Source organism: Equus quagga, chromosome 11, assembly GCF_021613505.1.
Source record: "Equus quagga isolate Etosha38 chromosome 11, UCLA_HA_Equagga_1.0, whole genome shotgun sequence".
Lineage (NCBI taxonomy): Eukaryota > Metazoa > Chordata > Mammalia > Perissodactyla > Equidae > Equus > Equus quagga.
This window is the reverse complement of record NC_060277.1, coordinates 30,598,408-30,622,539: the sequence shown is the minus strand read 5'-3', so window position 1 is coordinate 30,622,539 and position 24,132 is coordinate 30,598,408.

Here is a 24,132-nt window from a genome sequence, read left to right as displayed (position 1 = left end):
GAATTATACTTGCCAAGACTAATAATGTAAGCAATTTTAAACTGGATTCTAGAATCTAATCTTACCGGTCTCTGCATTTTCTCTTATATACTCATTCAATAATATACAAGAATACTTGTTCATAAAAATGGAAGACTAGGTAATCCTACAACCCTCCCTCCCCTTAAGGGAAAATGGAAAATGTGGAAAATATTGTTTTTAAAAATACATGAAAGTATTAAATATTCAAAAGTTCGTGGAGAATTACAGAACCAAGAACCAAGAAAACACAGCAACCCAGAGAGTTAACTTGGCTACTGTGGGTCATTTGTCCTCTCGAGGTGTTTTTCAATTCTGGATGAAGCAGTTAAGAAACCACACAGTACACTTAGCATCTCATGGATAGATAGGCACAAATTGTAGCTCAGGGTCTTTCAAGATTAGGAGGTACACCGGCAAACCCTGTGCATACTTTGAAGCTGGAATCCCTTAAGGGGCAAAGTCTAGGACTAAGAGTGAACCCAATCTCTAGCTCCCCTAGAGGCTTGTTGGATGCAAGCACAAAACCTCTCATGAGAGAGAGAATATAATTCTAGGCCTCAAATTTACAGTTGTTTTCATCAACAATATCCAAAGCACTAGAAAAAATTACCAGGCACAGAAGGTGGGAAGACCATAAAAATGAAGCAAAGAGAAACAGAGGACAAAAGAAAGACACGGGGATTCCAGGTGATGGAGTTATTAGCTACTACAGACTTTAAAATGTTCTTAAATCAGGTAACTTACCTAGAGAACATTCAGAAGTGCTCTCAACTGTCTAGATATTCTACTTCTGCCTAAATTATTTCTTAACATGCTTGGCTAGTACTGCAATACTAGTCTAAACTGAAAGCATGGATTATACAGGTCCTTAGTCCCTTATTTACTAAACTTGGGGCATGATGTGTTTTGGAATTCAAAATATTTCAGAGTTGAAGAAAGGTAATATGGTACATATTATGTAACACTCCCAGGGGGCAGTGCCCCATAAGCAAATACTTTAATAGTTCTGCAACAAAATGATGAATATTCACAGTAGGTGAGATTTTCAAAAGACTATAAATAACCTAGGTCAGCGTAGGTTATATTTTCTCACCAAATGAGTTTACTTCAAATGTTTGAAAAAACTTCTAGTTTTCAGAGCTCTTTGGATTTCTAACTGTGAATAGAGCATTTGTGATCCACTATGGACAGAAGCAAGCAGCTTGAAAAAGTTCTCCTGTTTTGTCAATTTCTTTGTTCTTAAAATTTATACTCTAAGAGGAAAAAATAGACTGATTAAATGTTTATAAATCTATAAAATTTACAATTCTAAATAAAAATGACCTTTGTATCACTTAAAGTCTTATGTAATGCTTCTTTTTAAAATTCAAGTAATTCAAAGCTCAAATTCAATTCTGGTTTTAAGGCCATAACATTTCTATAACCTCAAGGAACATTTGAGATTTGTTGTAAACTTGTACAGTTAGAGTAAGGAATTTATTTATTTTATTTTATTATTTTCTTTTTTAAAGATTGGCACCTGAGCTAACAACTGTCGCCAATCTTCTTTTTTTTTTTTTTGCTTTTTATCCCCAAATCCCCCCAGCACATAGTTTTGTATTTTAGTTGTGGGTTCTTCTAGTTGTGGCATGTGTGATGCCACCTCAACATGGCCTGATGAGCGGTGCCATGTCCGCACCCAGAATCTGAACCTTCGAAACCCTGGGCCGCCGAAGTGGAGCGCGCGAACTTAACCACTCGGCCACGCGGCTGGCCCCGAGTAAGGAATTTATATTTGCATTTACTTATATTTATATTATCCTACAGAAAGAACACTGAATATTCATTTTGAATCTGCTGAAATACGACCTTAAGACATTACAACGGCATTTCAGCGTGCACACTTGATTTGCAAAATCCTTTTGGACTGAGGATTATGGCAAAATATATTTTATCGTTTCATTAACAAGTGCATAGATCCCAGCGTATTTTATTTTGGCATTTGATGTGAAGCGTCAAGGGAGTATGTGTGCAGGCTTTGTGTTCATTTCTTCGTTTAACAAAATCTAATATGGCTGCCTCTTTTAATATAAATATTTAATATATTGAACAAATTTTAGGTCTCTTGTATAAATCCTCCTTAGAGATGTTTGGAGGTTTTCTTTTCTCATTCAATTATTCTTTCATGAAGAATTTGTAATATAATCGTAAGAAAAGCATAAATAGAAAAAAATACTTGAAGAATCAAACACTTAACTTAGACCATGATTCTCTACTAATTAATGCTTTTCTTTGGGTTCTTGTTCTCTTTTTATATTACTTGTAATAAAATAAAGTGTTTTCCCTGAGAGATAATTTCCAATGATACATATTATTGAAGATGCTGGAATAGGAGTGAGACCTTCTTGGATGCCAAAGAAGTTTTACCGCAGCCTTGAGATAGAGCTGAAGTGAAACAGGTTCACAGGGCTTTGTAAGGAAAGCTTCCTAACCATCCTGACGAAAACTCTGCGAGGGAGATATGGTAGACATGATTGTTATTTTTATTGCCCACAATTTCTAGAGATGATAAATGTTGGAGATTAAGTGATTTTCCCAATATCACAGGACATTTTAAGGTATCCGAGCAAGACTTAAAACTCAGGCCTTCTTATTCCACATTCTCTGTAATTTTAGCAAGGCTGCCAGAAAAATAACTTTGAACATGGCTTTCCGGTCTTTTATTTTTCTTGTAATGAAACTTCTTTTAAAATTGCACTAGACAATTGTATAATAACATGAAAATTGTACGTGTTGGTTTGAAGTTTGAATATGTAATTAATTGATTGCAGGAAAGTGGAAGACTGAACAGACTAAGCACATATGACTGTTTGGAAACAGAGCTGTTCCACGCTAATCTCAAAGAGTAAAAAATGATGTGTTGCATCTCCTTTTAGGTGCTGATATTTCAGTTATATTGATTGTTCCTAATGCTAAGAGTCATTGCCAAAGATGCTGCCTACCCCTTGACCTGAGAATTAAACGTTACAAAGTATAAACCGACATTGTTACTATTTTAATACTTAACTTGTTCCCTTGGCCAGTGGGAGCCCCATCAAGCTGGTTCCCTGAACTTTTGACCTGCCCTTAATATTATTTGAGCATTACTTAGTTTCTGCTATAGCAAGATGTTGCTAGCTTGTAAGATGTTGTCTATGCTCCAGCTCTGGAATCATCCAAAACTTTAAGAAGCCAGATTCTTTATTCTTGAGATGATATTATAAATCATGGTCTTGATGCTAAGGTACTCATTGCTACTTGTATATCATTGATTCTAGATACTCTCAGCAGACAGAGTAATTAGGGAGTATATATATCTCATCTGTCAACTATCTAATCTCTCTCTTGTCTATCTATAAAATATGTACATAGTATATGCTTATATATGTACATATATTTGCATATTTATTTATAGATTATCTATATATTTAATTATCTACATTTAAAGCTATGAATTTACATAATTCCAATTCAATGTCTCAGAGGTTGTTCTAATCTTTCCTTTTTTTTTAATTTGTAGCTCCCTTCCCCAACAATGAGAAACCTGAATCTCATTGTCTTTAATGTACCTACTCATTTTCTCAAATGTATAATATACAGAGGTTTCAAGATTGCTAACCCACACCACAGAAAATACCAAACTTTATAACTAAAGAGCATTATTTGTTTATAGTTATTTTATGTTTAGGTATTTGTTTATTACTTAATATTTAGTTACTTATATGAAATACACTTTCTTGATAGGCATTTATATACATTAAATGTGATGCATAAAACTTGTGTACTATTAGGTGAAGTTTGGAATATCCATTTGTCCATGTAATTTATATCCTTAGTATATATATAGTATATATATAATATAGAGAGTATTTATGTCAACATGGAAAGTTCCCCCATGTTTTTCTCTATCAACCCATGCTCCTATATATTCTTCAGAAGTGTACAATATGAAATCTTCTGATTCCAGCTGCTTTCACTCATCCTAATATTTTTAATATTCACCCACATTTATGGAGTATATCAAGAATGTATGTCTTTTTTATTGAAGGAAAGTAGTCCATTGTCTGAATGTACCACACATTTCTTCTTATGTTGCATAATATGATATGTATTTGGGTAAGCTACTTTCAGAAACATATTTTGAGCTCAGTATAACAGTTTATTTTTAGATAAGCAGCAAATAAATACCTTGAATGTATACAGATAAGTTGTGCAAAGTTTCTGTTAAGAGAATGGTAATATATGATTCTGAAAGTAGTAGATTATTTGATCCATGAAACAAAGTTCTTCTACCTACTACTGTATTCTATGGTGTCATGTTTCATTCACAATGTGACTTAGGATCAAGAATTTCTCTAGCGAATGGATAAGGACATTAATTTATGTTAATCTTAAAATATATCATATTTTTATTTTGTTGAGGGAAATTCACTGGAATTAAAGCCCAAATCAGGTGAACTATTCCATGGTTGACATGGTTTTCTGCTAATCAGGTTATCATCGGCTCACTCAGCACCTCTCATTTTCAAACTTATCTGTATACCTGCATAAAGACACCTGCGGGATCTTGGGTCATGCTTATTTGGGGCTAGTTTTATAAGAATAAATTTTAAAAATATATGTACATTTGCTTACTATTTTCACTCATTTGCTTATCAATTCTCTGCATATTGCCTGACACTATTTGATGCAAAATTGAAAAGTGATGGATTGTGCTCCTATGTCTTTAAAGTCTATTCAAATCCTTTTAAAGGGATTTGGTTATCACCTTGGCTGAAGTATTTCTGCTAACTTCATTCTTTCAGCTTGCCAGATAGGACTTTTACTACTTGTATCTTGGCTTTTTTTTTAAGGCAAAATATCCCCACCATCTTATATTTAGTCTTTCTAATGTGCTTTTACCTGTGTTTTCTTTTTTCGCTCTTCCTACTAAAGACAATGTACTCAGTTAATGGATTGTGTCCATTTAAGTACCAGAAGATCCATCCTCTATCAAAGCTCTATAATGCTATATTTCATTTGTGCCTTGTCTTTAAATAGCCTGGATGATTTTAGATTGTGATCTTATTAATTATGCACATAAATAACAAAATTATAATCCATTTATCTAAACTAGTAAGAGTATTTGTCAGCTGTAGAGATAATTTTCTAAATATTTTTAAGTGACATTATGGTGTTACAGTTACATAACTGGTTGTGATAGATTGACTTTAGACTGGCTCTAATTCTCCACATTTCCGTTAGTCAAATCCTTTATAATGTGACCTTGCAGCTCCTCACATCAAGAGATCAGGTCTATTTTCCTTCCCTTAGGGCTTATGGCTTGCTTTTAGCAAAATAATGTGGCAGACATGATAGTGTTTCTGTTCCCAGCCTAGATCTCAAGAGGCCTTATAAGCTTCTAAAATGACTTCCACTGCTCTGTGAACAAGCCTGGCTAACCTACTGGACAATAAGAGATATATAGCTGAGTCACTCCAGTCAACAATCAGCAGATGTTTCTCTAAGGTCATCATAGCCATCTATCCACCAAGCCAACTAATGAGCTAGCAGCTGTCAAGTGACCCCAGTCAAAACCAATTAACATGGCCCACACCGTCAGAACCTCCCAAATGAGCAGTAGATGCATGAACATTAATAATATTTATTCTTTTAAACCACAGAGTTTGGGTGATAGGTTATGCAGTAACAGCCAACTGATACATGCTTTTAACTATGCTGTTGGTATAGGTATTTAAAAGCTGATGGATAATATGTGAAAATGAAATGCATTTCCAAATACAGAAATTTGGACAGTTGAAACATTCTAAAGAAATAAATATATTTAGTCATGCTTTAAAATTTAATGATGCTGTAAGGACTTTAATATCCTTTACATCCTAGGATTACATCATATGTACTTATCATAGTACTATTAAATTTTAAAGAGACATTGCATCTGTTAGAGGGTAGAAGAAGTGTGTTGGTAGTTTGGGATTTGCCTTGAATTAGTTACTTGTAGCCACAAGCTATAATTTGATGATAATCTGTATTTGTTTTCTAGAATAAATAAAATAGTTTGGGCATTGTGAAATGTACTAATTTTGCTCCTTAAATTGATACTTTAATCTACTATACTCCTCCTACTCAAGTCCAAACAATTTTCCCCCATCAATTATCTACTATGGTATTACAATTATAACAAAGCTGTATAACTGATAAACGTTTCATTTGAAAAGGCCATCATTTAGGTAAAGAAAAGGAAATGAAGTTGAGACCTAACCTGAGAGCCAGGGAGGGTTTGTACAATGACAAACTCTGAAAGAGAGTGACGCTCCAGGATAATTTTTACATGCACTGATTTTACTCTAATCTTTTTTCTTAGTTGACACTTTATTTTAGGAAATGTTAGATGTCTCTGAAAGCATGTCCATGATCCATATTTTAAATAATTCCTCCATGATTTAGCAAAAGTTTGCACTAAATAATTACTTCCTGTGAATTACCTTTTTTGGATTTTATGAGAATGTGTGGGTATTGTATCATAAAGACAACATAGTTTGTTCAAATATATGTAATCCAATTCCTTTTTTAAAATAAATGAGAACAGACATACCTACTCAAAGGAATTGGGTTTACTTTATTTACAGATTCTTATTGAATTTGTGTGAATGAAATTATGATGGATCAAAAATATCTTAAGAAAATAGAGAGTGACATACAAAAAATTATGTAAATATTCACAATATCTTTATCTTAATAGAACCTAACAAGAACACCAAAGTTATGTGGTGAGTTGAACTAATCCATTAAAATATTTTAAAATGAATCATGTATTTGATTTCAAGAAAATTTAGTAGATAACAAGGTAAATCACTTGCATGTTTGATTAAAGGAGATTCAGATTTATGAATTAAATAAGGCATGGTCGTGATATGATTTTATCTATCTTTACAATGTTTTCATCAGAGCAATATAGATGTGATATATTCCTATCAAATAGTAGTGCAAAGCTTTCTCTTCCTTTCTTCACTTTTTCCTTCTTTCTCTCCCTTTCTTTTTTTCTCTTTCTCCCTCTCTCTCCCTCCTCTTTCTCCTTCCCTCCCTGTCTTCATTCCTTCTTTTCTTTCATATATGTGGAATACTAAAAAAGTCCAGTTACTATTTAAAGTTTACTAAGCATGCTGCTTATGTTGGCTGAATTCTCTCTCATCCAGCATTTGCCATATGACTCATCCACTTAGTGAGTGCTGCCAAACACCAGGATCAAGGACAATACTAGTTTAGATACTTGAATATTCGAGCTCCATGAAGCCATTGAAATTTATGTAACCTAAGAATTAAAGGTGCTATAATTTAATATGTATGTTCTCCTCATGTGGGAAGTGAAAAAAAGAATGTTTAATTATTTCTCCATTTGAATAATTTTGCAAGTGTTTTGCTGAAAAAAAATATATGTCCCCAAACGGCACATTGACAGTCAATATGTTCCTGAAGCTAAATGTTAAAATCTCTGGAGAATGATGTGATGGTTTCTTCTTTTTCCTTTCTCTCTTTCATTCCCACTTTCTTTTCTTTTCTCTTTTTAGTTTTATATAGGAATATTGAAAATTTTTGAAAGTGGCTAATGTGTGTATTAGAGCAGATGTCAATATAATGCAGGAAAAATATATACTTCAATCTTTCATTACTACACTTATTTATGCTTTATATTTTTGGGTCTACAATATTTTGGTCACTTTAAAGAACAAAAATTGATTAATATGTATGAGTTTTGATTAATTAAAGATGGAGATCATCAAAATAGGAAAGAATGGTAATGAATTGATGATGCTGACCAACAAAGAAAAAGTACACGCTCCAATTCACTTTAAGATGGAAGAAGTCTTTCAAAGGCTTTTCATGGCTTTCTCAAGAGCTTTTCTTTGCAGGTGAAAGAAGATTTGGGAAGGTATAGTATAATTCTTCTCAAACTATCTGTGGTGAAAGATTGTGTTAAATTTTTTTTTTTAAAGATTGGCACCTGAGCTAACATCCGTTGCCAATCTTCCTTTTTTTTTTCTTGTTCTTCTTCTCCCCAAAGTGTCCCCCCCCGCCAGTACATAGTTGTATATTCTAGTTGTGAGCACCTCTGGTTGTGCTATGGGGGATGCTGCCTCAGCATGGCCTGATGAATGGTGCCATGTTGGCACCCAGGATCCAAATCGGCAAAACCCTGGGCCACCGGAAGCAGAGTGCATGAACTTAACTACTTGGCCACAGGGCCAGTCCCTGTGTTAAATTTTTAATTGAAATCCTTTGAAGATGGATATTTTTATAAAATGCAGTAAAATGAACTGTTATAAAAGTGAAATAAAAAGCCTTATTTTTATTAGATTATAACTCAATCAAATTTCTCATTTCAATTTCATTATTTGTTACTGATAGGTAACATGGAGTTCATGGACTGTCATCATTTGTTGTGGATATCTGTTGTTTTTGTCTGCTACTGTCTCTTCTCCTTTTTATGATATCCAAAGTTCTCATTTGCTTGGTATATGGACCCTCTCCCAATTTATACTGCTCTGGTCTCAATCAGTGTAGGAGTATCTGAATTGAACCGACCAATATCCAAGATCCTTTACACAATGGCTGGTCCAAAGTTAGTCCAAATAGGTCAAGTAAGGCCCTAAAAGTCATTCTTATAGAGGTTTATGGATGCTGAGAAAGATGATCTATATTTCCTATGGACTCTTGCATGCTAAGGGTCATGTAAGTTTAGGTTTGCCAGGGTCATTGCTATCATTAATGCACCATCTATATGACTAAGAACTTCTCTAAAACGGTAGAAGCATGGAGGGTGGAGAAAGAAACTATGAAATAGTTCTTATATTAGTCTAGGAAGGTTAACTATTGTAAAACCAACCCCTAAATTTCAGTAGTTTTACAAAATAAAATTTTCTTGCTTGAGTCTCCGTCTAACATAGTTTGAAGACTCTCTACCTCACAGCTATTTGGGAATCTGGCCTACTTGAATCATATGACTATGCCACTTACAGAGCCTCCTCCACTTCAGCATTTAGCTTCCAGATTGTGAGAGAGTATGGAGAAGAACACTGGGATTTATTTGGGGCCCAGAAATGCTATATATCACTTCTGCCCAAATCCCATTGGCCAGAGCTCAGTCACGTGGCACCTGTTAACTGCGAAGGAGACTGGAAAATCATGACTAGCTGTGCACTTAGGATAAAAAAGAAATATAATTTGTGATCACTTTGCAGGTTCTGTCTCAATGCCTAAGAGTTACACGAATGAATAAGCAAAGCAACAGATGAGTGAAAGTAAAAAGAAGAGCAAATTTTGAGATAGCCAAATAGTACGAAAATGAAAGGAATTGAGATAAGGGATTTTTTTCTCCCCATGAAAGTATATAAGTAAAAATCTTAATTCACCAGGGTAGATTGAGGAGAACATGTACTTCACGCCTTAGTACTGAGATTCATGGTCTGTGAAAAAGCAATTTTCTTCCACTTGAGAGGAAAACCATGAAAGCCATGTTCTCAGAAGAGAGTCAATTTTCAATTAAGTTGTAGTAAGGTCAAGCCTTCAACAAAAAGACTGAGGATGCCAGCTGTTGGTTTGAAAATAATTGGGTTTTGATCTATCACATGAAACAGAATCGAAGTGGCAGAGCAAGGGGAGGTTGGGTTGGAAGAAAAGGAGTCAAAAGGCAATATGAGGATGAGTAAATGACAAGATAGATGCCCAGATTGGCTTCTGTCTTGGGTAGTTACCACGATAACAGTGAAATGAGTCTGCTGCATTTAGTTTGATGATGTAAAATATCTGAACTCTCTAATGAAAAAATAGTAAACTGATAGAATTGATGGGATGGTATCTCCTAAGGTTATGTAAATACTTAATTAGGTTGTATGTTAGTGAGAGAAAACGCACTTTCACAACTATACTAAAAACATTAATTTCAAAAGTGGTAAACAAATATACCCCACGTAATAATACATAGCAACGTGTATATTTATGTTGCTTATCAATGAAAGTTTACCTAAGTGTAAAAGTTAAACCAGAACAGAAGGATGAATAGTTTCAAGATGTATTTGAGTGACACAAGCAAGAAAGTATTCTGAAAGGGTGCAAAACCGTGCAAGAAATTTAAACTGAACTGAGAAGTAAGTAGATGAAGGTAAAAAACGGTAGAGTATCAGTAGGAAGAGAACTTAGCAAAAGTGATAAAAATTATTCAGCTTAGAACATTTTAATCAAGATAGAGAATGAAGTTACTGAGAGGAGCAATATAAAGAAGTTTGCAATATTGAAACCATGGAAATGTGCCTTAGAAAAAGATAAGCATAACTTATTAAATAACATAGGTTCATTATTACTTACATCGAATTTGGAGGAATTAAAAAACAAAGTATGAAATTTAAATTGTTTTTCTAAATTACGTGGTATTAAATCAAACCTAAATTGGTGTGAGGCCACTTATAAATATTCATCCCAATTATTGTTTTAACACAGTAATGTTGGACTCTGATGTGTGGGTGCCTAATACTATTGTGCATATTAAGGAATACTCACCATATACCTGAATTAAAATTCAAAACTCCAAAAATTTATTAATTTTAAAACATATCCATTAAGGATTTCAGATAAGAGATAATGGTTTTGAATATGTTTTTAAAAAATTTCAACTTGAGAATTATTTCAATATGGACCAAAACAAAGAAAGAGATAATGAACTGTTGTAAACGTTAAATCCAAGAAATTTTAATTACCAAGATTTTATATATCAAATTCATCAGAAAATCAAGATTATCGAGGATTGCTGCCCCAGGTATTTAAAAAAAAGTGAGCTGATTTGTGTATATATACAGATAGAAACTGAAATTCAAGATTAGTAGTTCTGTAAATCTTTCATGCAGTATTTAATTTACTTTGTTTTTCAAATGGCAATATACTAGTAAAGTAACAAAAACACAGTACTTGCACTTTGATATTCTGAGCATATTGAACACTAAATACCTCTTTTGGCCTGACCTTGCTTTGACCCCTTGACCTTTTTACTACCATTTGATTTGTAAATTGAGGCAAATACTACTTTCTTATGTTTCATTGGGATAATACAAAAATTATTAATAACTGGACATGAGGTACTTTGAATGTTTTGAGAAGATGAAAATATGTAAATTTAATATAACATTGGTAAGTAGGCTAATTTCAGTTTAGGTGATATTTCCAACACTACGGACAACACAGGGTTGTAAAGCCCCTTCCATCCTAGAAACTTCATAACATGTTTCTTCCCCAGGAATAAAGGCAAAGCAACAGAGAAGGAAACAGGCTTTCATTCATTTAACTGACAGGCACACACTTTACCATTCTTGTCACAGCATGTCCACCTCACTTCCAGTTTTGTCTCATATCACCATGAGTAAATGCAGTGTTCGTATAACATTAATTATTTTCAAGTGCAAACTGGAGCTGTGGCAAGGTGTGTCATTGTCAAAGTGACTAGCTGAAATGTGCTGGTTGTGGAAAGAAAGAGAAGTGAATTGAAGCTCTCTTGTTCCTGCAAAACCTACTGAAAGGAAACATATGTCTAAAGATTTAATAACACAGTATTTTCAGAAACGACTGTTGGGAACATGGGATTTATTTTTGCAAATTAAATCTTTTGATTAGTAATCTATTTATTCACTCTTCTGTCCAAAATGGTTAAATTTTCTTAAAGAGCCAAAATTCTCTTTTTTTACTCACCTTTTCCTTATGATGGCACTGTATTAACTACCTGACAGAAGCAATGCACAGCAAATCAAACAGCACGCTTTCTTTTACAACTACACCAAAAAGATTTTCAGAATGGAATACCACAGAAGAAAAAAAAAGAATAGTAAGTCACTATAACTCTGTTTTTATCTATAGCTTTTGAATTCAGAAATTCATTTAAAAATTCTTATTTACTTTATATGTTTATAAATAGTGATTTCATTCTCACTATGTTGAATCCAAGTCTGAACTGGGTCATCTTGCAGCACTGGGCATCATGCCTATCTCCTGATGTGGGAACAATTTATTACCTGCCCTTAAATTCAGCCAGCCATCTTAGAGCACCCAAATATATTTAATAAACCATAGAACCCCCTTCTACTCATGCTGTAGAGGTATCACGAAATCTCTGACCACCTCCACATTCTCCATTTCCACTTGTTGCACATGTTATGGTGTTTCCTAGGTAGGTACTTGATCAAAATGAATATAGATCTAGGAGTGGGCAGAGTAATTAAGATTTTGTTGTTTTGAATTTTGGAGGGTGAATTGTTTTCCCAGTAATTGCTAACAATAAAGAAAATTTACAAAATCTCCTATGAGCTATTTCTTTTACTCAGAAACAGAAGCTGTTTGAGTGTTTTGCGTATTGCAGTGGTGATCTAGGTAAAGAGTAATGTTCATTTAAAGGAAAAACAAATGATATTGGAAATCTAAGTCGTAGCCAACACCTAAGGCCTTCAAAGAAAAGAAATTGAGCATCTGAAAAGATGCTGTGTATCAAGAAGCTAGGACGGATTGTTACCCTTCCGTTATTTTGAATCCTGTCTTTTTTTCCTGCACTTCCCCAGGTAATTGCAGAACTTGTTTTCATTTTTAAAATTTGAGGGTCACCATTTCCACTCTCTAGTTAAAAAAAACACCCATGGACTAATTGTATAATAATATGCTGTTAATAACTAGCATATATTTAGCAAGTTCTATATGAATAAACTCTACTAAGGGCTTTGAACTTTAATAACAAGATCTCATGCCAAGTGTATCTCTATAAGATTGGCATGTGCATTTGTGGCAATAACTTGAGACAGGAGCAATTTTTTTTCTCTACTATTTCAAGGGAACACTTCTTTCTTTCTCATATTATAAGTATCTGAGTAAAAACCAAAAGGACTGCAAATGTTAGGCTCAATGGGCGTCAATCTTTTCAGGGAATTTCAAATCAGAGTTGTACTCTCCACCCTCTGCCTACCCCCTCAAGCCAGGACTAGCTATAAAACCTAGCTACCAGAAAGAGAGGAGCAAAAAGATAGGGAGTAGGCACCAGAATAGTGCAAAAGAGGTTATAGAGAACTTACAAATGATTTCTACTTCTCTCTACCTCTGGGGATGATTTTTAGGGAAATCTTATTAAGACAGTAAAATTTGTTGATTTTCTAAATAAAATGGTCTTGTGATTGTTTCTTTTCCAGAATTTGCTAAATATTGACAACTCATTGAAATAAATCCCTTCAGCAAGGCATGACTTAAAAATCTTGTAGTGTTCCCAGGGAGAGTATGGATTTTCATGCACAATGGGGGATGGAAGATCAAGTAGTGGATGGCGCATGGACACAAAGGAATTGTGTGGCATTGTTTGATGGAGTAGTGGTGGGGCTTGTAAAGAGATGTGACCACTCTTCAGAGGATCCACCAAATCACAAGCCAAGGAACTAAGAATGAACAGAGTGCTGTCTTAGAATTCTGATGTATTTGTGCTAAGAACAACATAAAATGCAGCCTACCCCGACTCCTGGTGGGCAGATACAGTGTACAGACATCCAGATGTGTGTAAGTGGCAGCACTAAGCTTTGAAATTGAAAAGACTAGGAAAGTGAACCCCTCTCTTCAAATTCCACTGAGATCTATGTATCCACCAACATTTGTGTGAAGGCATTTAGACTTTAGAAGAGAGAGAAAGGGTGAAAGAAAGACATCAGGATTTGTACCAGGGGACATAGTGAAAGTTCTGCTGGGCATCTTTGTCAATTCTTCTCCTTAGATTGCCAGGTGAGAGGAGGACAAAACACGGAGAGGTTTTGATTGGATAACAGCTGAATAATAATATATTCGTTTGATTGAATTTTTCTGCTAAAGAAACTAAGTGGCAGAATTTTAGTCTCAGAGAAGTGACAGTGATAAATAAATTGTACCCAAAGTCATTGAACTACTTCATGGCAAAGATGGAATGTGTACCTGGTCTCTTCTGTCTTGAAACAGTTTCTTTTCAATTATCGTTAAATATTGTCTGTCACCACATCCTCATATATCCAGATACCTACTAACAGCTCCCTTCCTTATACAACCTAAACTTGATGTTCCCACCCTGACCAAGTGTCACTTAGTTATTTATGTTTTTTTTTTCTCCCCAAAGCCCCCCAGTATGTAGTTTTATATGATAGTTGTACATCCTTGTAGTTCTACTATGTGGGATGCCGCCTCAGCATGGCCTGATGAGCCATGCTGGGTCCATGCCCAGAATCCGACCCAAGACCCCCTGGCCACTGAAGCTGAGCGTGAACTTAACCACTCAGCCACGGGGCCAGCACCAGTTAGTTTTACTACCTTTTCATGATAAATATCTAGCAAAACACTGAACCTGAGTTTCTTCATCTGTCCTATACATTGGTTGCTGGGAGCAGATGGGGGAAAATGTCATAAGTTTTCAGACCAGTACAAAGAAAATACATTTTTCTTTAACTAAAACTGGACTTTCAAATCTTTCTATACATTTTATTTTGTATCCTCGGGTAATTATTTCTCACATGTTGTAAATTGATTTGTTCACATCTTCTCTACTCAAACATCTCACAAGCGCTTACACCTGGGAAATTTACCCCTTCTCTTGTTAAAGGATAATCTCCCAATTTCTACTGTAACACTTTGCTACTCCTTTTGGATCTTTCTCTACAGTTATCAACTCTTTATCCTACATCTTCAAATTCATTTTATCTACTGATTTCTTCTCATTAGAATTTAAAATTCCTACGTGTCTCCTAACACAGTACTAACCACATCTTCTTACATGAAATATCTCCTTTTGGCTTCCCGAATTCTCATTCTCTACCAACTTTCTAGCTACTCATGTGCAGTTTTTAGATAATTTTGAAGTTCATAAATGCAAGTTTGTGAACTGGATGCACAAAAACTACCTAATTTTGGTATGAAATATGTAGGTTCTGAAGTCACACACCATATTTACTGGGTCCTGGGGTATATGAATTTGTCCATTAAAACTCCTCAGGGTTCTGCTGCCCTGTCAGGTTTAGGACCATTGTTAAAAAGACTTCTTCCTTTTCCATCACTTCTATGTCAGTAGTCTTCAGAATTCTGTTCTGAGCCCCCCATTTAATTTTCTCTGGACCATTTCACACATTTCTATACCATCAATTATAATTGAAAAGTGAAATCCCACTTTCTATAGTTACAGCCTGGTTACATCAATTACTTCTTCTGTGACTTTGGGCACGTCCCTTATGTGTGTGCTTTGGTTTCCATTGTTCTAAATAGCAATAATAATAACGATTATTACATAGAGTTTTCAGGAAGAATTATAATAATTGTAAAACCCTTAGAAGAGTGCTTAGCACATAGTAAAAATAGATAGATGATAGATCAATAGATAGATAGATAGATGATAGATAGATAGTAGACAGATAAGCACACACTTAGCTGAGCTTAGCTCAAATTGCTGACCAGAAAATCATGAACAGATGATTTGCTTATTGTTTTAAGACATTTCATTTTGGGTTGTTTGCTACACAGAAATAGATAACATACAGAAATGCATGTTTAGTTTTTCTTTAACTAGCGTGTTATGCGATCAAAAGGTTTGTGATTTTTAATCCAGAGGGTAATGCCATACTCTCACCTAGAACCAAATGTCCTCCACAATCTAGAGGAGATATTAAAATATGTCACTCATTTGTTGATAGATCAAAGATATCAAGCTACTTCTCTAGTCTAATTTCAATGTTTCCCATATATTCCATCTTTTCACCACTCCCATAATTCTTTCCACACTCCTCTCTCTATAATTATTTTAATATCTCATATCATGCCTCCATTTGTATTAGCCTTCCACATGCTTTTCCACCTAGCTGAATTCTATAGCCCTTCAGGAATTCAGTTCAAAGCCTATCTCCTTTGAGAACATTTCCCTTCAAGGCACAGAAATATTTTTTCTGTGATCTGTTATAACAAGGATAATTGTCATTTGAATCTACCCCGAGGCTTACTTTTCCAGAATCTTCCAGGAAGCATTTGCCTTAAGAACTCTCTCTGGTGTCTTTGCCCCAGGCTCAGGCCATGACCCACCACTTTCAGAGCAGCAGAGGAGAGATTTCTGACCACCTCACATGAGAAAAATAAATCGTGGAAAAAAAATTATGACTACTGATTTATTTTGCCCCCGGCATATTAGTGAGATTCTAAAGTTTTCTAATCCTCTAGAGTAAGTAGAATAGACCCCCAACCTCTGTAACTGCAGGTAATAGTTGACTGCCTGCTGAAATTTACTAAAAAAATGCCTTAATACCCTCTTAAAATACAAAAAAGTTGCAAAAGTATTCTGACTCAAATTATATCTAAGATTAGAAATCTTCAGAGCCTAATTACTAGGAAAAGAGGCAATGTGGAAATCTTTAGATTTTTCTAAACTTAACGTAGAACTACATAAAAGTATGTTTATAATCCATTAATATATCAGAAGTAAATATTTATCAAGGACTCTCTGAATAGCAAGAATATCGAAGTATTATTGTCTCATTTTGCATGGTTAAATGTTTCAACTGATATTTGGTAGACAAACTTTTTTCAAGTTAGATAATAAGTTATCAATTAACATGGACCTCACTATAGAGCCAAAGTTTTAGTGTTTGAAATGGTTCAGTACTTTTGAAGGCATTTTTCCTCCTAGTAAGGCCACTAAGGCAATATCTCACTTGTCTAACTACGTACTTTTCAAATAAAATAAAAAAGGAAATGTATTAATTATAAAAATCTAGTTTTCACAGTAGAAATAAGACTTATTAAGGAGTATAGGCAATATTGAATGTTCTTCTTATCAGTTGAAAGCTTTGTAATAGTGTAAATGATAAAAATATTATTAATTTTAGATAGATTCCTGATTTGGTGATGTTGTTTTGGTGGGGTTTTTTTTAAGTAGAAAATTTGCGGTACCTTTTAATGAAAGAATTAATCACAGTTATGCAAAGAAGAAACTCACTAAATGACGTAAACCAAGCTGTTTAATGCTGCTTTTATTATTGAGTAGAGTTCTGATTTCTCTAAATTATGGAAGTTAGAACTAGTACTAATGATACATTTTTTATTTCCCTCTTGTACATTTTATAAAATTAGAGATTGAAATGGGTATTGGATGTGCCATTCACATAAAATGTGTCTTGCCCCACACCACCACCCAGAAACTGGTTATCTACTTTGCATGTATTTTTAATATGAAAATGTCTTGTTTTGACATTAAAACCTTTTTGCAGAGGTTTTAATAGCTACTTCCTCCCTTGCCATCCCTTCCACCCTTTAATTGCACAAATCTAATATGTTTGTACATCAACTACTCCTAACGAATGTTATGTCAGTCATTTATTTGGCTTCCATCTAGAAATTATTTCTGCATCGGTGTTTTGTAAATGATTAAATACTTTATCAAGAATCTATACGTATTCTGATATATTTACAAGCTCATTTCAGGTAAGGATCATGTTCTAAAGTGTACTAAAATATTTTTTTTCTCGTGGATATAGAGAGGCCTTTTTCTTTTCGATTTTAACCCTATGTATGTAACTTCGACAAAACTCTGTGTTTGCAATTTCCAGGGATGAAAGCTGTAATTCTACACTGCAGGTCACATTGAAAGGGACATCCTGTACTTACATTTGACAGTAATAAAATGGTATTCCTCAGGAAATTTAATTAACAAGTTGAGGTTATAATGTACTTAATGGCATTTCTCATCAAAACATTTCAAATTGCTTTTTAAACATTAACTCATTAATTCTTATAGCACTCAGGGGAGGTAATTATGTACTCAAGCATACTTAGTCATTTGAGTCTATTCATGGTCATTTGTAAAACTCTCTTCTTATATCCTAAAATAAACATTTGTGATTGTGTGATTACACAATTAATTGATTAATTTGTATCCTCATATTATTTTTTCTGATAAGTTCAAGGTGCTAAGCTAAGTTGAAGAAAAAACATTGGAATAAAATTAATTTGTGGCATTTCTGATCTCTAGGTTTAGACCTTATACTGACTCATGGTCTCTCCCTAGGTGATATCTGTGTTTTACTGTGCTTTGAAGGAATAAGAAAGATAATGAATTTGGCATTTAGAAAGATGACGAAATGTCTGGGTTCTAGAAGGTAACTGGATAGGACTGAAAACAAATGTGTTGATATCAAAGCCCAAGAAAGTCCATGTGCAAATATATCGCTTGTATATTTCACCAAAAAAGATCTTATTGAAAATCAATAATAGCTAATTAGTACGTTCAAGAAAGTCACAGACCCATTTTGGATCTGGAGGGGCAGTGTGCTGAGGAGCAAAAAACTGGGAAAACACAAGGTAAGAGAGGGAAATCAAAGGATTGAAGGTATCAAAATCCTTTGCTTTATGCGGCATTTTATCTGGAATCTTGCTAAAGGTTAGCAAACTATTAAAATCAATATCATGTATTGTCAACTCTTAAATCAGTTTAGAATGCTGCAAACTTTAAGCTTCCACAGTTTAAATAAGTCTATAATGCAGGCAGCTCACTCCAGCTCCTTTAATATCATCCATAGTTTTGTTGATCTATCCTCACCCTTTCCTCTCAGAGATGAGGATATGGAAAAACTAATAATATAATAGGTAACATTTTTAAGTGCCTGATAAATACAAGGGAGTATGATGAGCACTTTGATCTTCTTTGGTACATAGTGTTACTATTTTTACCCATCACACACATGAACACAAGAAATCTTAGAATGGTTAAGGAACTTGTTCAAGATCATGTTCCCAGGAGAGCGCTAGATCCAGGATTTGAAGATTTGTCCAATTCCAGATCCTACTTCTCCAGTGATTCTCCACTTGGGTTCCACGAACCTGGCAGGAGCATCAGTAACATATGCTCAGGAATCTTGTGATATCCTTATGAAATTTTTAAATTTTGTGGATATTTTCAATAAATACATATGTAAATTTTGCAGAATCTGGATAATCACTTAAAAAGAGAAAGCTACCACTCCATGTCAACATGAATTTCCACTTATATTTAAAACCTTATTGGTGGCAAGTACTCCTTCAGTTGTCTTTTTTTTTTTTTAAAGATTGGCACCTGGGCTAACAACTGTTGCCAATATTTTTTTTTTTCTCTGCTTTGTCTCCCCAAACCACTCCCCCAACCTCGTACACAGCTGTATATCTTAGTTGCACGTCATTCCAGTTGTGGGATGTGGGACGCCGCCTCAATGTGGCCTGACGAGTGGTGCGTGTCCGCACCCAGGATCTGAACCCTGGGCCGCTGCAGTGGAGTGCGTGAACTTAACCACTCGGCCACGGAGCTGGCCCCCTCAGTTGTCAAAGACTATTGTGGAAGCGACAAAAAGAAGTGAATTTAGTCCACAAAAATATATCCAAATATGTAAGCACAGTTTCATATTCTATAATAATGAAATTAAAGCATTGAGGCAGAATTGAAAATAGTATAACATGCTAAACTTAGAAGAATATGTTTGTTGCAGTCAATATTACACTCAGTTTGAGAGCTGTAAAACATCATATACCACATTATACTAATGTCAATGATTTGAATCTGGTTATTTTTAAATTTAATTTACTGTATATTATAATCATATAATGTATAATATATATTGTATACAATAATGCTATGTATATAATGGGTGAATGAAAGCTGAAAGAAAAGTGGCATTATACCTAGATTTATCTAATGTAATAAAATAATCAACAATGGGTTTTAAAAAGATTTTTTCTTAAAAAAATTATCCAAGTATTATTCAAAATTGGGAAGCACTCTTATCTGTAAAGTCCAGCCTTCATCCTTCTACTTTTGCTTTATTAGTGTTAGTTTTTTTCTTCAGGCATAATTCACCTGCACAGCTGCTAGTAATTTATTTAAATTTTAATCCAAAAGCTGATGTAAGGTGAAAATATACAAGTGCAGCAAAAAGTTAAGAAATCACTAGATAATGAAGAGAACAATGACACTGAGAGCGTGTTATTAATATCTTTTGGTTGAGATACCCTTCTAGAATAAGACCTCTGGCAATAGTTTTAAGTAGATAAAATGAAAGTTGCCAAGTGTGTATGGCTTATTACATTTGCCTTCAAGGAGTTCAGCTAAAATATAGTTGTGTCTACTGAAAATGCATATTTTCAACTAAGGCAGTATATTGAGATGAATAGGATCTCTCATAGTTCATAGATATGATTGAGAGCATAATCTACACTCTGTTTCACATTCTCACTCTTCTTTCTCACCCATCAGCCTATCTTTTCCCTCAACAGTCTAGTAAGACAGCACTCACTAATTCATTCAAAACTTCATTCTTAGGGGTGGCCTGGTGGCATAGTAGTTAAGTTCATGAGCTTGGCATCGGCAGACCACAGTTTACAAGTTCAGATCCTGGGCACAGACCTACACACTGCCCATCAAGCCATGCTTTGGCGGCATCCCACATACAAAATAGAGGAAGATTGGCACAGATGTTAGCTCAGGAACAATCTTCCTCAAGGCAAAAGAGGAAGATTGGCAATGGGTGTTAGCTCAGGGTGAATCTTCTTCGCCAAAAAAACCCAAAAAATGAAAAACAAACTTTATTCTTAATATGCTATCTTCTGTACTTTTTGAATTCTGTGTATCATTTTTCTTACTTGATCATACCTACTGTCAGCTTCTGTGACACTAAATCCATTCAGTATTCTTAAAACATCTGTAGAGGGCCATCTACTCTTAGTTTCATTCATGGGTCTATCATCCTTTACACAGACCTTGAATATTGATATTCCTCCTAAGATATTATTATTATCTCACTTTATAAAATTCATAGTAAATCTTAACTATTAACAGTGTTCCAACTACTACCCATATTATAAAACTTTTGCTCCTGTCCGTTTAACACCTGAGCATCTATATTTGGATGTCTAGAGACACTTAAAACTCAACAAATGCAAAAATGATTTTGGTCTCTTTCTCACAGTCTCTACTCCTGTTTTTGTATTTCTTATGTTGTAAATGGATTGACTGTCATCCATTTATCAATCCAGAATCATCACAAGCATCCTAGATTTCTTTATTTTCTTACCTCTTTATCTACTACTTATTATCTGGACATTTCTATATTCTATGAATATAATATCCTTAATGTGTATTAAATATATTTCACTGACCTCAATGATATTTTCACTATTCTTATTTCTGTCTTTCATGATGTCTCACAACTAGCATCTGTTTGGCATCTCTTTAATTTATCCTCCATATTCTATGAGAATGATCTTTCTTTCTACAATGCAAATTAGACCATGTAGTATTATTGTTAGAAACATTTTAATGTTTTGGTGTATTTTTAGGCTAAAGCTCAAATTGCTTAACTTATTCCAGAATGGTTTTTGTGGCATAATTCTCGCTTACCATTCTAGCCTCAAGTTATACTACTCTGAACACTTCCTCTTTGTCCACCTACAGAGAATTCGTTGTGGTTTTACCAAGGGCTCCTGGGCTTCCTTAATAGTAGTCTGTCCTCTTGGAATGCTCTCTCCTCTCCCCCAAACAGTTGTCAGGCTATACCTTACTTGTTACTGAAAATGAAACTCAAACAGTATCTTCTTCCGGAATTTTCTTTTCCTATGCAGTAGAAAATCAGATGACTCATACAATTCCCAATTACTTTTCCTTTGCCCTCCTGTGCTCCAAATGATGGAAATCTAAGTGCTAACTCATCAAGTATCCCTTATGGTTAGAGTGAGTATGTGGCAATTGTGGCCAATGAACTGTCATCAGAAATCATATAGGGAGGATTTCCCTTCAGAAATATCAAGATAAAGCCCCAGGAGCAGAAAGAGTTTTCTTCTTTTTGGAATGTGGAGCAGTACATAATGCCTGGAGCAGCAGCAGCAGTCAACTTGTGACTATGAACTAAGAAGCAAGAAGAAAATGGAATAATGTATTCACAGGATTGTTGAGCTCCAAAGTCATTGTCAGAATCACCATTAGTCACCATTTAGCTTAAATCAGGATTAGATTTCTCTTACTTTCAGGGTAATGCATTTCTAATGTACTCTTCTAGCTTGATATATTTGTTTTACCTTATAAAACACTCTGCTCACGCCTCCTATCACACAATAGCAGACCATAGTGCAATATATTGTACCAATTGATTTATTTGTCCATATCTTCCACTTGATTTGTTAAGGTCCAGAACAACGTTTTGGCTCTCAAGTACCTGGTCTTATATCTGGAAGACCACAGGCACCCAATAAAAGTCTAAGTAAAATAAATGATTATTCATATTAATTAAATATGCAAATGAATAAATAAATGGTGTTGCATGTCTTGAATGCCCAAACGAGTAACTCTTCAAGGAGAATCACACACTATACAGAGAAACTCTTAATTTTCAATGGACTATATTTGGCTTTTATGTTTTGGTTGGTGTAGCTTTCCAGACTCAGCTAACTATACTTAATGTTCTTTGTGCAGAATAAATATCAGGATTCATCTTCATGGGTAGGGCTGGATACTTACTAAATGTCCCCAGTGACATCAATACCTCTAGTATAAATGCTTCCATTAACATAGGATGTCAGGCACAGTACAGTCAGTACTAATTCTTAATTCATAGAACACTATTTATTATATTAGGTGCTCCCTTCATTACTCCTTTTTAATCCTATTTCTCACCAATAGATATCCTTTCTGATTCTTTCACTATAGGCCCTTAGATATCTCTGTATCATTGAAAAATATGTAATCATGTTTTATAAGGGCATGTACTTAAAATTTACACGAACTTTATAAAATCTGTCCTGTGATAAATAATAATATGGCTCTTATTTTTTTTCAATTTTTTCACTAAAAGCTTTTTTTCTCTCATAACAAATGTTTTTGCTATTTTCATACCAGATGAACTCAATGTATTGTTTCTTTTGTTCAACATTTGTTTGGAGATTCTTCCATGGTATTGCATATATTTTCTCTGCAGAAATGGATTCCATTGTGAACATACCAGAAATTTTCATTAACTATTTTTGATAGACATTTTGCTTGTTTCCAATTTAAGTTGATATGAATAAGCCTCCTATAAACATTTTTTGTGAATTTCTCTTGTGAACCTAAGAATTCATTTCTGTTTGATATATTCCAAAGAGCGGAATTGCTGGGTCATAGGTCCTATCTATGTTTAGCTTTTGTGCAGGTTCCTAGTTTTCCAAGTGGCCATACCAATTACCAACAATAATGAGTTCCCAGTGTTCTATATTTATAGCAAAACACTTTGCTTTCTTTGCATGATGGGTATCTGGTATCTCATTTTGGTTAAATTTTCATTTCCTGAATGACTTTATGCTCATGAGCTTATATGCTTTTTGGTGTTTTGACTATGATATTTGTGAAATCCTGATGAAGTAATTTTACAGTTTTTAACATTTATTTCCTCCATTCTTCACTCTGCAGAAAAACAGCCTTTCTGAAATTTATATCTGATCTTGTTGCTTCTGACATATTTCTTGATTTATCTTAGGATAAAGTCCAAACTTTCAAACGTGGCTTCTTAAGCATGACAGAAACTGGCACTTGCCGTACTCTCCAAGCACATCTCCCACTGTGCCCCACTTGCACCAAACTCCATTTCATATTGAACTTTCTTCAGTTAGCCGAATGCTCTGTGAATCACTGAATCCTCTTATGAGCAAAAACTGCTACATATAAAGAGTTGACTGGATCAGACATAAACTTTATGTACCCACTCAAGTTCAGCAACTGCCTTTTTCTTCCAGAGGCATAGCCTGAGTCTCCCTTCGGCTAAGCTACCCAAGCTGGCTGAAGTTTCCCCAGCTAGCAAGCCCTGCATGTCCCACACACTGGATGGGGTCAATCTGCACTGCCACTTGAATAAAAAGTATATCACAAGGTGGTGTATGGTTGACACTGCAATGAATCATTCATCATCCCTCCGAAGACAAGGAACTTACTTGTCTGGTGGTAAGAAATACTGCCTGCTGACTACACAGCTGAGGTTTTCCTAGGTATCGCCTTTAGCAGAAAGACAACGGCTCCTGTCAGATTACACATTCATC